Source organism: Perognathus longimembris, chromosome 11 (assembly GCF_023159225.1).
Source record: "Perognathus longimembris pacificus isolate PPM17 chromosome 11, ASM2315922v1, whole genome shotgun sequence".
In the NCBI taxonomy this organism is placed as follows: Eukaryota; Metazoa; Chordata; class Mammalia; order Rodentia; family Heteromyidae; genus Perognathus; species Perognathus longimembris.
Window position 1 is genome coordinate 8246389 of NC_063171.1, and position 17825 is coordinate 8264213.

General features: G+C 34.3%; 1 pseudogene; it reads right to left on the reverse strand.

Moving 5' to 3' along the window:
- Nucleotides 1–14330: 14330 nt before the first annotated feature.
- On the reverse strand, nucleotides 14331–17307 carry LOC125359854 (annotated as a pseudogene).
- Between the last annotated feature and the right edge of the window lie 518 nt (nucleotides 17308–17825).

The following is a 17825-nucleotide window of genomic DNA, read 5'->3' on the forward strand; positions in this document are numbered from 1 at the left end:
TCCTTACAAATAGAACAATGTCATTCTTTCTGATAGAGGCATAAAATTCCATTGTGTAAATGTACCACATTTTCCTGGTCCATTCATCTATGGAGGGGCATCTGGGTTGGTTCCAGCTTCTCGCTATGACAAATTGTGCTGCGATGAACATTGTTGTGCTGGTGGCATTACTGTGATTTTGTTTGTGGGCTTTTGGATAGATACCCAACAGTGGGGCTGCTGGGTCATAGGGGAGTTCTATATTGAGCCTTCTGAGGAATCTCCATACTGCTTGCCAGAGTGGCTGAACCAGTTTACATTGGCCTTTTGTTTTTGTCAATTTATCTAAGTAACTATTTTAAGTGTCACTATTCACCAAGGGAAGAGGTATAATAAAATTAAAACTAGAGAAGAGTTGAATTCTATCAAATCCCATTAGTAATTATTGAGTACAATTTTAATAAGTAATCTTTCACTTTGCCTATGGAAAATGATCCCAGTTTATGATAATTACTCAGAGTAATATTAAACTCTGGTTTACAAATACAAGAACATAATAGGATAATCAGTAATCCTTTATTCTACTTAATCCTGACTTTGGATACATACTATAGAAGAATATGCTATATATCCTCCCATTCAGCTCCGAGAGTCCCCCCAAAAAGTAGCCCAGAGATAAGCTTTTGGAAAAAACTGAATGTCTTATGGAGTTAACCTAATTGGGGTTCTGGAATGTGACATCTCTCTATGAGAATGAATTCATTTTCTTTTCTTCCCCACATAGCTTACCTTTACACAAAAGTGAGTTGGTGATTGAATTAATATTTTTGTAGATCATAAATAGAGGAACATGTTTATCACCTTATAAGTTATTTAACACAATAAATCATTGGCTCTGGAAGATCAATAAACCACAGAAGACAGTATTTCTTGATACTATTTCTGTTTGCCTTATCAGTCACTAATAATCATTTCCTGAATTGACTTTGCCTTTAGGTCTACAATCTAAAGAAAGTCATGGAATTGTAATAAGCATGCCCAGACATCCCTTACAAGTGTGTAATTATGTTCTGGAATACTGCCACGCTTCCCATCTTGCTTTATTTCTGTGTGCCAGTGTTTATATAGGGTTGTTTGGTTTCTTCCACATTCAGATTTGATTCTGTCTCCAGATTGGCAATCTCATTCAAATTACAAATTTTTTCCCCTGTTGACTTGGACATTAGAGAATAACTATAAGGTTGAAATATCTAATGCTCTATGATGTAAGTTTCTGCAATAAAGTGGGGGAACTTCCTTTCTCCTTCCAGTAAAACTTGAGAATATCTTCTTTGTTTCATTTTCCATGTTCTACCTGCTCTCAGATAATGCCTTTTGCTTCGCGTTTTCTCATACCTGGACTCATAAGGCACAAAGTTACAAATGTTATTGAAATAAAGCCACGTCCATATCTCTATCTAATTTTAAACAGAAAATAGTGAAATACCATAAGTAAAATAGCAACATTGACCTAAGTAAAAATTAGTAAGCACAAGTTTTTTTTTAAATTTTCTTAATGCATTACATACACTACAGCACTATTATTCCAATATTTCCTACCAATTAATGTATTCGAAGTATCTGAGGTCAAAAAAGAGAGACAAAGACAGGAGAGACGGGGAGGGAGATAAAGAAGGAAGAAAGGAATGGAAGGAGGGAAGGAGGGAGGAAGGGAGGGAGGGAAGGAGGGAGAGAGGGAGGGAGGGAAGGACAAAGGAAGGAAGGAAAAGATGAAATTGGGAAAACTATGTTAGGTAAAAGAGATAAGATAAGAATTGTAATCCAATTAGCTTTGAATCAGAGCTGAGGTTTCTAGCCATATTTCTTACCAGTTTCTTTTGTGAGGAGTTCATCCAGAAAATGGATTGTTGTGTTATGCCAGTCTTAGACCATTGACTTGTAGTATGTTATGTGTAAAGATTGATGTGTAATACAATTTCAGGAAAATTATGAAAATAAGTTCAGATAGATAATTTCTCTACACAAAATTAGTCATTGCTTATATTTAACTTAGTTCTATGAGGGATAAACTAGATTCAGATTATTTACTTTATCTTAATAGCATTCAATTGACCTATATGTATATGTATATATATGTACATACATGCACATACATATATTCAATTTTTATTTTTTCTGGCATCATTTTGACCTCTACGACTTGCCTGTGCTAGGATACCACACTAAAAACAATAATACATCCTAGCATTTCACAGGTAAGATAAACAAATTAGTCTTTTACATAAAATCGCGGTACTTAAAAGCAGTCTTTATCATTCTCAGCCATCAGGTGAAGTTGACAGTTTACTAAAGGAATTTACTCATCTCCATGGACTACTTATTAATCTAAGGTAGGTACTGAACTACTCCATATAATTCTTGCCACTCTTGTCAACTTTATGAATCAATGTTTACCTTGTGAAACCTTTGTCTTTGTATAAGCAATAGACACACAAAGTACATGCTATAAGGAGTTGGCATTGCTGTGTCAGGGAGTGATATAGTGGATTTAGCATATAGATTTGTCAGAGAGAGCACCTAATGTGAAGCCAAATAACCCAAATTGACAATCTCCCCAAACATTGGCTGAGTGAGGAATGAAACAGGTAGAGACAGTAAACAAGAGAGGAGTAGAACTGCTATGTAAGAAAGGAACTGGGGCTATTTTACTTATTTATTTAGCCAATCCTGGGGCTTGGACTCAGGGCCTGAGCACTGTTCCTGGCTTCTTTTCGCTCAAGGCTAGCACTCTCCCTCTTGAACCACAGGGCCACTTCTGGCTTTTTCTTTTTATGTGGTGCTGAGGAATCAAACCCAGGGCTTCATGTATGCAAGGCAAGCACTCTGCCACTAAGCCACATTCCCAGCCTTGAAGTTAAATTTAAAGCAATGGTTTTCATGCTACTATGGCCAGTCCTCTGAAGTAAAATCTGCCTAAACATCTAATAGTGAATCAAAAAGAAATCCTCATCATAGTCACACTTCCAAATCATTACACCCATCTCTCTTAGAAATGAGCACTTTTTTTCATTTATAGTTTTGATTCTGAGAAATTGGCCAATAAATAGACCCTAAAATTCACAATTGCTTAATGTTTTAATTATTATCCTGGCATATGATCTGCAAAGAGTTTATTTCTGCTATGATGTAAGATGCTACAATTTCCTATTATTTTCTTTCTTAATCTCCCTTCTATTTCCAAAAATGTTTCAGTGACATTATCCTAGAGAAAAAGAGGCATTATTACTCTTTTGTCCATGGATAAGGTGGAATAAAAAATACATTTTCAAATATCTTTGTATTTCTTTTTTCTAGAGAATTGTCTCTACAGCTAATTGCACTTGTAAAACTATAAACACTCCTCAAATTAAAAAAAAAACCTTTTTCTGTGTGTAACCTTTCTTGCATAAATTACTATATCCTTTTTTTAAAATGATCAACTATACATACATACATATCTTTCTAGACAGCAATCTACATCTTTGCAGAAAGTCATATCCTCCAGAATAACACATGGGTCAAAAAATCTTAAAAGAATTTACACAGTATTTTAGCAATTTGTAGCTATAAATAAATTATAATGTGAAATACTAAGTACAGCCTGTATTCTCTGTACTGTTTGACAAGAGAACAAAGCATGAATTATTATGCCGCTCACTTCTATAAGTATAACTCAGACACAATAGCCCTGAGAACAACACTTTGCAGAGCTCTTTCCCAGCTGGTACCACATAAGACTTTTCCACAAATTTCTATTCTTGTGCAAAGGCAGACATTCACAATTGATGGAGAATATAATGTGACTAATGGATCCCATGGAATCATTCATTGGTCACCAATGGATATGGACCACACAGTGTACTTTTTAATGGATTTAATAATGTACATTTATCCAACAACAGTAAATCTACAGAAGTTTTGAGGATTAGTCCACAAAGGTCATTACATAGGCTATCAAATTTAAAGATTAAAGAATCTGTGTCTTTGAGAATAAGTTGTTATACTATGTAGCCTAAAAAGTGTCCAGAATCATCAGTCTTCACACACTTGCTGAGTGGATGCAAATGATGCTCTATTAGAGGATATCTTTTGTTTGACCATTTAGAAACGTTTGAAATCTACCAAATTAGTTTAGTAGCATACTTCAATTAAAAAAGGGATAAAGATCTAAACAGACACTTTTCCTGAGAATATATTCATTGATGGTCAACAGGAAGAGAAAAGGAAATGATTAATTTCATTGTTCCACAGGAAAGTTCATATGAAACTCATACTGAGATAATATCTCATACCCCATAGCATGGCTTTTTACTGCAATGTCAAAAAATAGCAGTAGTTGAAAGTGGTGCTGTAATTCAAAGTGGTAGAGCACTAGCCTTGAGCAAAATTGCTCAGAGACAGCACCCAGGCACTGAGTTCAAGCCCTACAACTGACAAAAAAAAATGCTTCACCTTCTGTCCTTTGTCTCATCAATCAATATGTTGGAAATTAACTGTGTGACTTGGAGAGGGGTTGGGGAGGAGGCAGAGTGGGAGAAAAAATGAGGGAGGGGGTACCAAATTTGACAAGAAATGTACTCACTACCTTACATATGTAATTGTGACCCCTCTGTACATCACCTTCACAATGAAGCTAAATTTTAAAAAATCATGTTCACGTTAGTGCATAAATAACTGAATGTAATCTGAACATCTTAGAGAAAATTAAATATAGAACTACAGTATAATACAACTCTCCAATTCACAGCTGGTTATATACTCAAAAAAGTGAAAATGTTATATAAAAGAAATGTCTGCACACCAATGTGTATTTTATCAGTATTCACAATTGCCAAGATATAGACTCAATCAATAGGGCTATCAGAATAAATAATGTACACATTTGCAATGGATTGTGACTCAGCCTTATAAAGAATGAAATCCTGTCATTTACATCAACATGGATGGTATTAATAGGCACCATGTTAAGTAAAATAAATCAGACACAAAGAGAAAACCATATTTTCTCTCTCAAACAAAATTTTGATATCATAGGAGAATGGAACAAATACAAATTAGTAGACTGGGAGCCACAGTGAGAAGGCATGGTTAAAGAACATGAAAATAGAGTAAGACAAAAAGAAGAACTTCTGCTTTTCTTCAGCACAGTTTAAGCAATGGATAAATTTACAAATAAATAAGAGAGAGTGAATTTCACATCATGTAAATCCATTAACATTTTAGGAGTTGGAACTAATGAAACCCCTATTTTGATCATTAAAAATTGCATGCATGTATTGTGTTATCATGTTACTGTGTAAAGAAGTGCAAATATTGTCATAATAATGATATAATAATGATGATAATTATTATGATGATGATAAAAATTCAACAGTATTTGTGAAGCAATCTTGCTGTCAAAGCTACCATGGTCACCTTGTAAAGAGCTTGAGTAGGGGAAAAGGTATAAATGCCTGAATCAACTTACTAGAGACCATCATGAAATCAAACTATTCCTAGTTGACATGATTATTTGCAAACAATAAATTTATACCTATTGCAAGGTATATTCATTGCAAAGAAACACACTTTGCTAAACTCTCCAGTAACAAACAAGACGCTGTTGAAAGTGAGTCCTTCACTAATTAATTTCATAACGTCATCCTAGTCTCTAAAATGTCTGAAATCATCATTAAGTTCTCTTAAATAGGAATTGTCATATCAAGGTCCCCTGTTCCACAAAATTTAATCTGAAGGACATTTTTACCAGGGGAACAAAAGATAGTTGTTCTCTAAGAAACTCTAAAGTACTTTCTCAACTTACTTTTTCTGAATACCTGGATTATCAAAAAGCTCTAACCTGGTCTTTAAAAGTAGAACTGCTTCTATGGTTATCATTATCATGAATCAAGTGTCTAAACTTTTGTAAATATAAGGAGTTTCATTCACCACAACGTAATTTAATTTAGCCATAATTGAAATGATTTACTCTAACAATAGAAATGAAATTGTTTCTGATAGTAGTTTTGTTATGATTTACATAAACATACAGAAAAATTTCCTTCAACTCTTTAAATCTTAAGTCTCCAAAATAAAAAGTTTAATTATTTGTTTATTTGTTTTTGTTTTTGTTTTGTTGGTTTTTGGTTGTAGGGCTTTAACTAGGGCCTGGGCTCTGTCCCTGAGCCTCTTTTTTCCTCAAGACTAGTGCTCTACCACTTGAGACATAGTGCCAGTTCTGTATTTTTTATGTTCCTTTTATTTGTTTTGTTTTGCTTTGAGTTAAGAGTTTGTTTTGTTAAGAGTTCATGGAGACTTTTCTGCCTGGGCTGGCTTTGAACTGTCATCTTCAGATCTCAGCCTCCTGAATAGCTAAGATTACAGGCATGAGCCACTGGCACTCAGCTGGAGTTTGTAATCAACACGATCTAACATCTGTTACAGCTCTCATATCATACCATTATCTGGGATAATGAAATATACCCTGTTTCATATAATTCTGGATGCTAGGTGGTTGTAGGAGAGCTGATTGGCTTGTTTGATTTTGTTTAAGTTCAGAGATGAGTTCATCCCCAGATCAGTAAGGTCAATTGAAATCACAGAAGTGTTGATCTCTGTGGACCTGGACATGAAAGATAAATTAGTGGAAAGGAAGCACATGTAAGATGTTATCATGCAAGATTCTATACATAAAACAAAGAAACTATCTTTTTGTCTATCAGTAGAACATAAGAGCACTAGATATGAATGTGTTTTTCTGTCTTTATTTGTACAAAAGAAGGGTAAAAAAAAATTCCAAACTGAGCCAATATTTCAGGAAGGAAGATGAAGTTATTTTCTGACTAACATAAAAAGAATGATTAGAAATGGAACATTGATCAGTGACTGTCACAACCTTTTCATGAGAACTTCATTCTAGGTATTTTTTTAGATAAAGAGTGGTTTATTGTGTTATAAGACAGGGATTTTTATGTTGTTGTTTTGTTTTAGTGGGCTTAGGGGTTGAATTCAATGACTTGCACTTGTTCTACAACTTGAGCTTTGCTATCAACTTATTTTACTTTATTTTGTGGTGTCTTCCTGTCAAAACTGGCCTCAATCTTTAGAATTTGTCTGTAAAGTCTCCTACCTCTGATTCTATACTAACTAGGATTATAGAAGGATGCTGCCAACATCTGACTTGTTTGTTGAGATAGTATTAATAACTTAGTGTCGGAATTGACCTCTGAGCAAAATCCTCCTGTCTCCATCTCCCAAGTAGATGTGATTAGATATGTGCCATCATGCCTAGCCTCAGAAGATACATTTATTTTGATATAATGTTGTGTTGGCATACAATTTTGAGTTGATCGGTGATATTTTATTGTATCCCTCCAGATGATGTGAACACATCTTGGTGTTTAAACCTGTTAAAAACTTCAACAGATTTTCCAACAGGGAATCTTTTCATTATAAAGTTACATCCCCACTTAAAACGTATATTGAAGAACTTCAAGCAAGGCGAGTCTTCATGAAATTACTGAGCTGAGATGGCTTGAGTTAGCTTAAGGAAGGAGAACATTCTGGAGGTGTAGTTTCTTGTCAGGAGGAAACCCAGAGTTGCATAATGAATTGGAAAAACTAAAATGGACAAAAAGTTTGATGTGGACCTACCAGAGTTCTACAACACGCTGCTCTTGGAGGCTGTGGCCTTAATTAAGATTCTAAGCTGAGCATCTGTGGCTCATGCCTGTAATCCTAGCTACTCAGAAGGCTGAGATTGAAGATAGTGGTTCAAAACCAGCCCTGGCAGGAAAATTCTTGGTACTCCTATCTCCAATTAAACACCAGAACACTAGAAGTGGCTCTATGACTCAAGTAATAGAGCACTCGCCTTGAGGTGAAGAGCTCAGAGACAGTACTCAGGCCAAGAGTTCAAGCCCCACAACCAACCAAAAAAGAAAAAAACACAAAACACCATATTTTGGATTTCCTTGCAACTGAGATTACTCAGTGGACTGGACAAAGGTGACTGATACTTCTTACAGTTCTGTTATTTGCTAGTTGTAGACAACAGAGGTCCCTGAATTTTCAGTTCCTAACTTTCTATTCGCTTTTTAACATTGAGTTAGCTGAGACACCAAAAATTTGCTTTTTGGTCTTCTATTGACTGTACATCACACTTTATAACAATTTGCATTATCTGTTACTTTGAAGGTCATCAGTTTGCTTCATCTCCATTAATCTAAACAATATGCTTTTTAGGAAGAACAAGTTACAGAATACCCTTAGATATACTTGGAAGTTATAGGAATAAAGTACCTCAAAATAATGATAGAATTGTACTTCTGTAACATTGACACATTAAAGAAGGTCAGAAAACCTAACCAAAAGGAAAAAAAAAAAAAACTTTTGCTCACTAATTGAAATAGAGCCTCAGCTCTGGCTGAAGATTTAAAAATCTTCATAGCACCCTGAAAAGAGTTATTGTCTGTCTTTGCCTGCGTACCAGACAGCTTTTTCCATAGGAAACTGAATAGTTATTGCAAAAAGTATTTTCAAACCATTTTGTGATTGATTGGGATTTAATTTGAGCAAGAATGTAGCTGAATGCACCTATGGCATTATTTGAACACTAGAGCGTTATAGAACATATACAATTAAAATAGACTCTATGGTCCAGGGCTTTCTATTAGAAACACACCTCTTGGTACACTTCTTCCTTCCAATTGAAATCTGGATTAAACAAAGGAATGTAGTAAAAACACTAAGAAACTCTTGTTTCATTATTTCCAGGGCATGTACAACAGGATTGAGTTTTGAAATGATCTCATTTCTGTTAGTATCAACAGCAATGACATGGATTTACAACTGTAAACTGTAGGAGTGAATTGAATTCAGTGGTCTATTAGTTGATCTATGTGTCTGATCCTATCATTTTTTGTTGTTGTTGCTTTAGATGGGGAATAAAAACACTTTGTTAACTTGGCCTATATCAATCTGGAACTTGTCATAGATTTGCCTCATATTCTGTATTAGCTGGGATGTCATATGTGCTACCATGCCTAGCTATGAACTTCTACATCTTATACTTCATACATTTCAAGAGGTAGATGGGTTGAAATATACTATATAATATACAATATGCCTAAGAAACTTGATCAAATGAGTCATTAGGCATTATCCTATTCCCAATTAGGTAGCCAGCTGTTCTGAGGAGCCCAGCTTCCTCAGAATGAATGACTTTGATTTTCATGGCCAGTATGTTTATTATTTGTTCTTATTTCTCTTAACTAGGGTACTCCTTGTGGTCCTACTCAAAGCTCTTTTCTAACCTGGAGAATCTGAGTGAGTTCTACACATGTAGAGAAAATCTGTGTCTTTGGTATCTTACCTAGGGAAAAAAAAATCAGGTCCTGGTTCTTACCACAGAAATATCTCTACAACTTGTCCTCAGAAACAATGTTCTTAAACTAAAGAAGATTTGTATCCAGGGTAGTTTCTAACTCATTCACTGTGACTAGAATATTCATGAATTATCAAGTATAATACAACTTCCACATAAAGGTAACTCTAAGATACCTATATACCTGTCTATCCATCATATATGAGGCTCTTTCTTTCATATATATGTATATATGTATATATACATACATATATTGTATGTAATATATGATTTGTGGTAGTGCTTTATTATATACTATGAACTATATGTTTACAAAATATATATCATGTAATTATATATAATATATACCATCCCATATATTTATATATACTATACAATGTATATTTATATAGTACAATGCATGTCATATATATCATATGTTATATTATGTATAGTGTATTATATATTATATATAAATGCTATATAATACATATAATAAAGTACTACCATATAATGTTAGATTATGTGCCAGGATTTATTGTTTTCATGCCTGTATCACATATTAAATTGGAATTACAAATGAAAGAAACTTGTATTTTTCTATAAACTTTCACAATTTTAGTCACTCTTCAAAATTATAGAAAATAAATTCATGTGGCTTACCACAAAAGAACAATGACAACGAGACACTATCTGGTTCTTTGTCATTAAATTATTGATCAATGAGACTGCACCAATCAGTTCCTCCTTGGATGGCTGTGGAACTCATGCTTCTCTCATTTAGGAAAGAATATATACACAGAAGGAAATGCCACCCTGAGATAAGACAAGAGAACGCAGTAAACCTGTACTGAAAATGTAAGATATCACAAGAATACAGATTTGGAAGAATGAATGAAAAAAAATTACAGATTAAAGATGAAACAGAGGAAAAGACTAGATACAAATTATCATGTGAGGAAGCAAATGCACTATGAAGAATTGGCCATGGAAAAGTTATTCAGGAAGATAGATTGTCAAATTTTCTTCTCCATTGTTTCATTACCTTAAATAATCAGGACTTAGATTTATCTTACTTGATTAAATATGAAGAGGATAGGGAAACATAAATGACCTGCAAATCAAGAGTGTTTGGGCTGGTGCTATGGCTCAACTGGTATAGCCTTTGCCTAGCAAGCATGAGCAAGCCCTGAATTCAAACTGCAGTATTGCTAAGTGTTTTGACAGTAGTGAAGGACTTTTTTCTTCCTTCTTTGGAAAGTATGTGGAAGACAAAAAGAGGAGCCATCTACAGGGAGCAGTACAAGTAGAAAAGCCATATCCTCTTTTGTGTCCACAAGTTCTAATCTTGTCCACAGTGCAGAATCAGATGTGAGCCTCTGGAGAAGGTTGATACTTACACTGATTGAATTGAACATGGTCCCAACATATATGGTGCATTGCCAAATTATCAAAAATTGAGAAATCACAAAATGACTAGACATTTATAGCAGCTTCACATTTTCAAAATATGATCCTTATCCAAATCCTGTTATTCCTCACATAAACTTTCAATATTTAAAACATTATGATATTAAAGCCCCAAAGGTACTGTATGTAACTCTGAAAATATAAAGAAATTAAGTAATGTGAAGAATAACTATATTAAGTATGGAAATTAAAAGTTTTCTATATAAATATAAAATTTATATAAAATACATTCATTTGTTATAATATCCAAGGCACATTGTAGCTCTATATCATTTTCTTTTCTGCAGTTGCAAGTTTATTTTCTTAGGTTGTGGCTATGAAAAACAAATTGAGAATCTCACATGGTATGCAACATTTGACTGAAATTTATGTAATTTACTTATATAAAAAAACTTGTGCTTGTTAATCTATGCATTTAATGCTGAGTATTTTGCCTTTAGAAAATAGAAATCTCATGGGTAAGAGAAAATGCTCAAATACTTATAATTTTTTTAGACATTATGAGACAAAATACTTGAACAGTTCTGACTGATTTTGAATTCTGGACACATTTTCAAGAAAGACACAGAAGTGACATAAAAGAACATGAGAGATAGAACACTAAGATGAAGCTCCTGCTTAACTGTGTGTAGTAGTAGTGCCAATTGAAGAGGAAGGATAACAATTAAGCACATAGAGTGATTCAAAGTCAGAGTCTGTTCTCCTGTTTCAGAGGTGTTCTATTACATGGATCTTGTTTCAGGAATCCTGGATTTCCTCAAATAATAAGATTTAGTATTAATCTTGAGTAATGGGCTTGGTCAGGAGTTATTCGGGTTGGAAAGTTTCAGCCCTCTTTACATCTGCTTCCATTGATGTTATACTTAAAGACCATATGCACATTTCTAAGATGGTTGGATGGTGCCAGTCAACTGGATAGGGATCTTTGAGCTAACAAAAGCAACACTTCTGGAAGAAAAATAAAATGTTCAAATCAAACTATAACAAAGTCAGTACTTAATTTATCTGTTGTCACTAATTTTTGTTTTTATGTTTCATTAAGGAAGCTGCAAGGAATATATTTTCATGGAGAAATGGAATGAAACTTCAAGTGACTTTATTCTTTTGGGGTTGCTGCCTCCAAATCAAACTGGATTACTTCTCTTGCTCCTAATTATTCTTGTATTCTGTCTGGCCTTCTTTGGAAACTCAACAATGATCTACCTCATATGTGTGGATGTTCCGCTCCATACCCTCATATACTTTCTCCTCAGCCAGCTTTCCCTCACAGACCTAATATATGTCTCTACAACTATCCCCAAGATAGCATTCAACTTCCTATCAGGTTTGAAAAGCATCTCCTTCCTGGCTTGTGGAACCCAAATGTTCTTCTCAACCATGGCATGTTCTGAAGGCTTACTGCTGGCTTCTATGGCCTATGACCATTTTGTGGCCATCTGCCACTCACTCCACTATCCCAACCACATGAGTAAGAGGGTGTGTGTGAAGATGATCACAGGCTCTGTCAACTCCTTTGCACACACTAGGCATGAAAACCTAACTCTGGTGTCTCCTTGTGTTTTTATATACTTTAGACATCTTTGATAGGGCTAAGATAATGATTTATAATTTATTGCCTGTTCTGCAGCTAAATGGATTTGAATATTTTCCAAAGCTCATTTAATTATCATGAAATGATTTATTATTCCTATAATTGCCTGAACCTTCACTTCCTTCTTCCCTAGCTCCACTTCCAGCTTTTTGATAGTTAATTGGAGGTAAGACATTCAGGGACTTTGTAGTCTTGGTTGGCTTTGAACTGATGTTCTTAGATCTCAGCCTCATGGGTACACAGGATGACAGAGTAAGCCAACAGTTATCTGACAGGACTTTCCTGATTTCAGTACTGAGATAAAATAACTTGCCTCAGTCCATGAAAATGATCCATATTTATTTTATACTCAACTGGATTAAATTATTAAATAATACACATATATATTTGCATTTAAAATTATTTACTTAAAGCAGCTGAACAATACAGGTTATAAAAGATATTAAGTGAGTTTCAGCTGCAATTTAAAATACAAATTTGGCTTTATGGGGTTTAAGTTCTATGTTCCTTAATGTAAGATTCAGTACCTAACAAAACTTTCTAGTTACACTGTGCAGAAATCTGTGATGCTCAATTGATTAACTTGGTTTTTCAACTATAAATTCACATTAAAACAGATTTAGAATGTACTCACTATACCACCCAATCCATCAACTTAGTGCCAACATTATTTCAGACCTTGGGGACTTCTAGACACTACATTCACTCTCTTGTGAAACAGCTCAGGGTATTCCCCAACCCTGAAAATTTCTGTGCATCTCTAATGAATACTAAGAAGCATAAATCATACTCACTTCATATCAAAGGTATATTTCTTTTCATTTTATTAAATGAAAAGCAAGGCAGTTACAATTAGATTTTAAATATCAGTTTAAATTATTTAGAAAATACTCTTTGGGGCAGTGTGAATGCCTGGGATGATGATAACCCTACCAAGAGTCCATCATTTCCCAGCTGTAATATAGTGTGAAATTCCATCTCACATTTTGAGGCAAATAAATCAATGAATGAGCAGAAAGTGTACAACAATAATTTTGCATGATCAACTGGGTGAAGCATGTCTGAAATGATGCATAAGAATGAAGTGAAGATGCATGGAGGTGAAAGTGGAGATAAGTTGAGTAATTCTGTCTGATATGAATCATTTTCTAATATTCAAGATTTTTTGGAGTATTCATTATTAATGTAGCAAATGATAGACATTTTAATGATATACCTTCTTTTCCCGTCACTTTTTTTGATGTTACGAACTATGGGACAGGACTGTCCCCTCATGCACATCAGTGGAAATGAGAAATATGTTATTCACTTGAGCTGGTTTTTCTATTAGGGTAAGATTTTCTAAATTCTTTCAGAGAGCCTTAGTATTCCATGTATTTGATAATGATGTCTTTATCCCCATTTATGGAATTTTGATCAAAAATTGTGTTATTCTGACATTTGAGTATTAAGATCACTGTCAAAATAAAGTAAAACACATAAAAAATCAAAGTGAATCTGAAATAAATGAATTTTTATTTGAAAATTAGCTAGGGGATGGTAATCCAAAGCACTCATGGTCAAAATAGTGTAGCTTTTAATATATCTAGAGAACAAAATAAAATTCAAGACATATTATTTTAGAAAATCTCAACCCATTAATTAAATAATGCACCTGAAATTCCTTGAATAATATACCACAAAATGTTATGCTTGGAGCTACAGAAGTTCAATCAAATATTTGTATGTGTATATGTGCATATATGTGTGTGTACATTTGTAAGGGAATTCATTCTACATCAGAGTGTTTTCTGTTATCTACATTGATTTGGGAACTTAAGAGTATTATTAGACAGTATTACTTTTATTGTACAGTGTTGAGTAAACTTACAAAAGAGTTAGTTCTGAAGACTCAGATAGAAAATGTTTCTACTGGGTTACAAAGCGAATTCTCTGAGTCACTCTGGTCAGTGCCCTCATCACTTCCTTGTTTCTCAGGCTGTAGATGATGGGATTGAGCATTGGGATAAGGATGATGTAGAAGATAGCCACGAACTTGTCCTCTTCTGGAGATCAGAGGGATTTGGGGCAAAAGGCTCATAGTAGAAAGTCACCACAGTGAGGTGGGTTGTAGAGGTGAAATAGGCCTTTTTCCTTCCTGCCCCTGATTGCATGCGATAAACGGCAAAGAGAACCCAACGGTAGGAATACATGATACCAGTAAATGGAAACATGAGAAAGTGCTGCTCACAAATTCCGTGTATTCATAGAGCCAGGTGTCCATGCAAGCCAGACTGAACATGGCAGGGACATCACAGAAGAAATGATTGATAGCCCTTGACCTTCAGACGAGATCAGGCATGTTTCGGGTAGTATGGCTGTAGACTAGCCCTTGATCTTCAATAAGGGATATTGAGGGTATACCCACTGTGAGCAGCAGAGTTCACAGAGCCTAGTATCCAGGATCTCACTATCATGAGTAGACACACTCTTTTATTCATACAAATAGGGTAGTGAAGAGGGAAGCGAATAGCCACATAGCTATCATAGGCCATAAAAGCCAGTAAAAATGCTTCAGCATCAGCTAAGGTCAGAAAGAGGAAGATCTGAACTGCACACCCAGGAAAGGAGATAGACTTCTGACCCAACATGAAATTGGAAACCATCATGGGGACAGTAGTGGATATGTAAGTTAAGTCCGTGAGGGAGAGCTGGCTAAGTTAGAAATACACGTGAATGTGGAGGTGCCCATGCAAAGGATGGGGAGAACCATGAAGAGTTTGCCAACCAAAGTGGTTACAAAGACAAGAACAATTAGTATCAACAGGAAAAGGCCAATTCTTGATGGTGGGAATAAACCCATTAACATGTAATCAATCAAAATTTGATTATAATTTTCCAAAGAATGTACTTTTATTTTTTTTCCTAGAAGCACATAATATGGAAAATTACAAATAAAATATTGAATGATTTTGACACATTAAGATATTGTGATTTCTTCATAATGTATTATAGTTCATAATAAAAAATAAATATGTTTAAACTGAATCTTCATTTTTTATATCATGGATGAACTTGAATAAGCAAACTTGAAGTTTGTTTTCTACAGATTTGTACATTCCTATAAGATACTTGTGGTTGATTATCTCAAAAAATCATTAACTTACAAGTACCTTACAAAGCAAGGTGTCATTAGCACAGTATAGTATGCTACATGCAATGGGATATTTATAAATCCCTTAAATATACCCCTATTATTAGGTACATTTTTATCATCTACTTGGCATGTCTCTTCTTTTCCATTTCAATCCTAACACTTCTAAACTATGCCAGACTTTCTGTTTAAATTCAAAAAGAAAGTATCTTTCTTTAGAATTTACCAATAAATGTGGAATCAAAGTATTTTATAATCATTTGTTAGGTTTGTTAGTCTCTTCAGCAAATCCCTAATTTTTATCAACTACACAAAATACTTCTTTCCTTTTTCACTCACATTTAGAATGCTCTAACCAGAAATTTTTATGAGCATGTATACACCACATTCATTATTCAGAGGGCATGTGTGTGTCTTCTCCTTTCTCTCAAACTTAGAGAACATTGTGCATTGCTTTACAACACAATGTCTTACTTCCCTTTCCTATTTTTATTTGTTATAGTTAGAATTATTTGTATTAAAATATATAGTTTATAACATGATAACTATGGTATTTGCATGAGAGTATTCAAATTGTGTAATTCATTAGAATAACTCAGTGCAACAACATGAATAGAAGGAAACTGGCACTTAAAGGTACTAATGGGTAATTCAAGGAGAGAGGGCAGACAGATCAAGAGAGGAATGTGGGAGAATGCAATTATAACAACCAGTATACATCCTATGAGAGTAATAAAATTGAAGGAAAGAGTTGGTTTGGGAGAGATGGGGAGAATAATGAAAGGGGGTCAAAATCAAGATGCATTGTACTTGTGACCTGGATGAATGATAATTCATTGTAAAGCTACTTAAAGATAACACAAATATAATGCAAAAAAAAGAAATAAATATTTCTCAACTAAGTGAATATAAAGAAGAGACTAGAGGGACAACCAGAGTACAAGAGTCCATGCCCTGTGATATGATTCCTGTTAATGTAGACTATTCATCTTTAAATACTGGGAAGAAAAAAGCCTACTTCAAGGTAGGTATTGAGTGGGAGACTCTCATTGAAAGGAAAGATCATCAATAGAAACCTCAGACTGCTGTGACCTGAAGAGATGTCATACTTTAGTACATCCTACGGACATAAGTCGTCACAATGAGAAAAGTTAAAGAGGGAGATATAGTGAAATACACACACACACACACACACACATACACACACTCACAAATACACATGCAAATCATAATCAATTAAAATAATTCCTAGAAGACTTAAAACAACACTACAAAGCCATTGTAACAGAACCAGCTTGAAATGAAGGTGACTGTTAAGAGGAATGTGGCACCGATGATTGGAGAGAGGAATGATAGGCAAATACAGTACTAATACTCAGTGTACAAATGTGAGAGTAGCACTAGGAAAATTGATGTGACAATAGAATATAATAAATTGGAGGGAAAGGAAGGGTGCTGGAGGGGTGACACTGATCAAAATGTATTGTACACATAAATGGATATGATAATCTCAAACTACTTTGTAAAACAACTTGAAGATAATAAAATAAGTTAAAATAATGCCTTAGAAAATGCAAATTATTCTATAAATGTTTTTAATTTTCAGAACTATATAGAGTTAATATCATATTATAATTTAATTTTTTGTTTTATTTTCATTTTTATTGCAAAAGTGAGGTATAGAGAGGTTGCAGTTATATAAGTCAGGTATTAAGTACATTTCTTTCTGAAGACAGTCACACCCTCCTTCATGTTCTCCAAGTTTATCTCCCAACTCCCTTCATCCCCAGGTAATATAGTTCATTTCCAACAGAGACTAGTGAGTATCACTGATGAATTAGTTCATCCTCTGTCTTTGTCCCACCATATCTGTGATTCCATCCTATCCTCAAAACAGATAACCTGACATACCAGACAAAAGGTAAAGAAATAAAAATACAGCAACATAAAGGCAAGGAAACAAAGAAAAAAAGCAACCACAAAATTATAAATTTTAAAATAAAACCTCTTGATTCCACTTCTTGGAGTTCATTTTGATAGGCATCATTTTTTATTGTTTATTTATTGTCAAGTGATGTACAGAGGGGGTACAGTTTCATACATATGTAATGGGTACATTTCTTGTATCACTGTTATGATTATATGCACATAGCTGTTGAGCTCTGTGATCCTTTTCTAAGAATATCCTCCTTTGGTCTTACTGTGTGCATGTTTAGAATCCTGATTAATTTATTATGTCCATGCATAATTTTTTGTCATTTACTATCCAT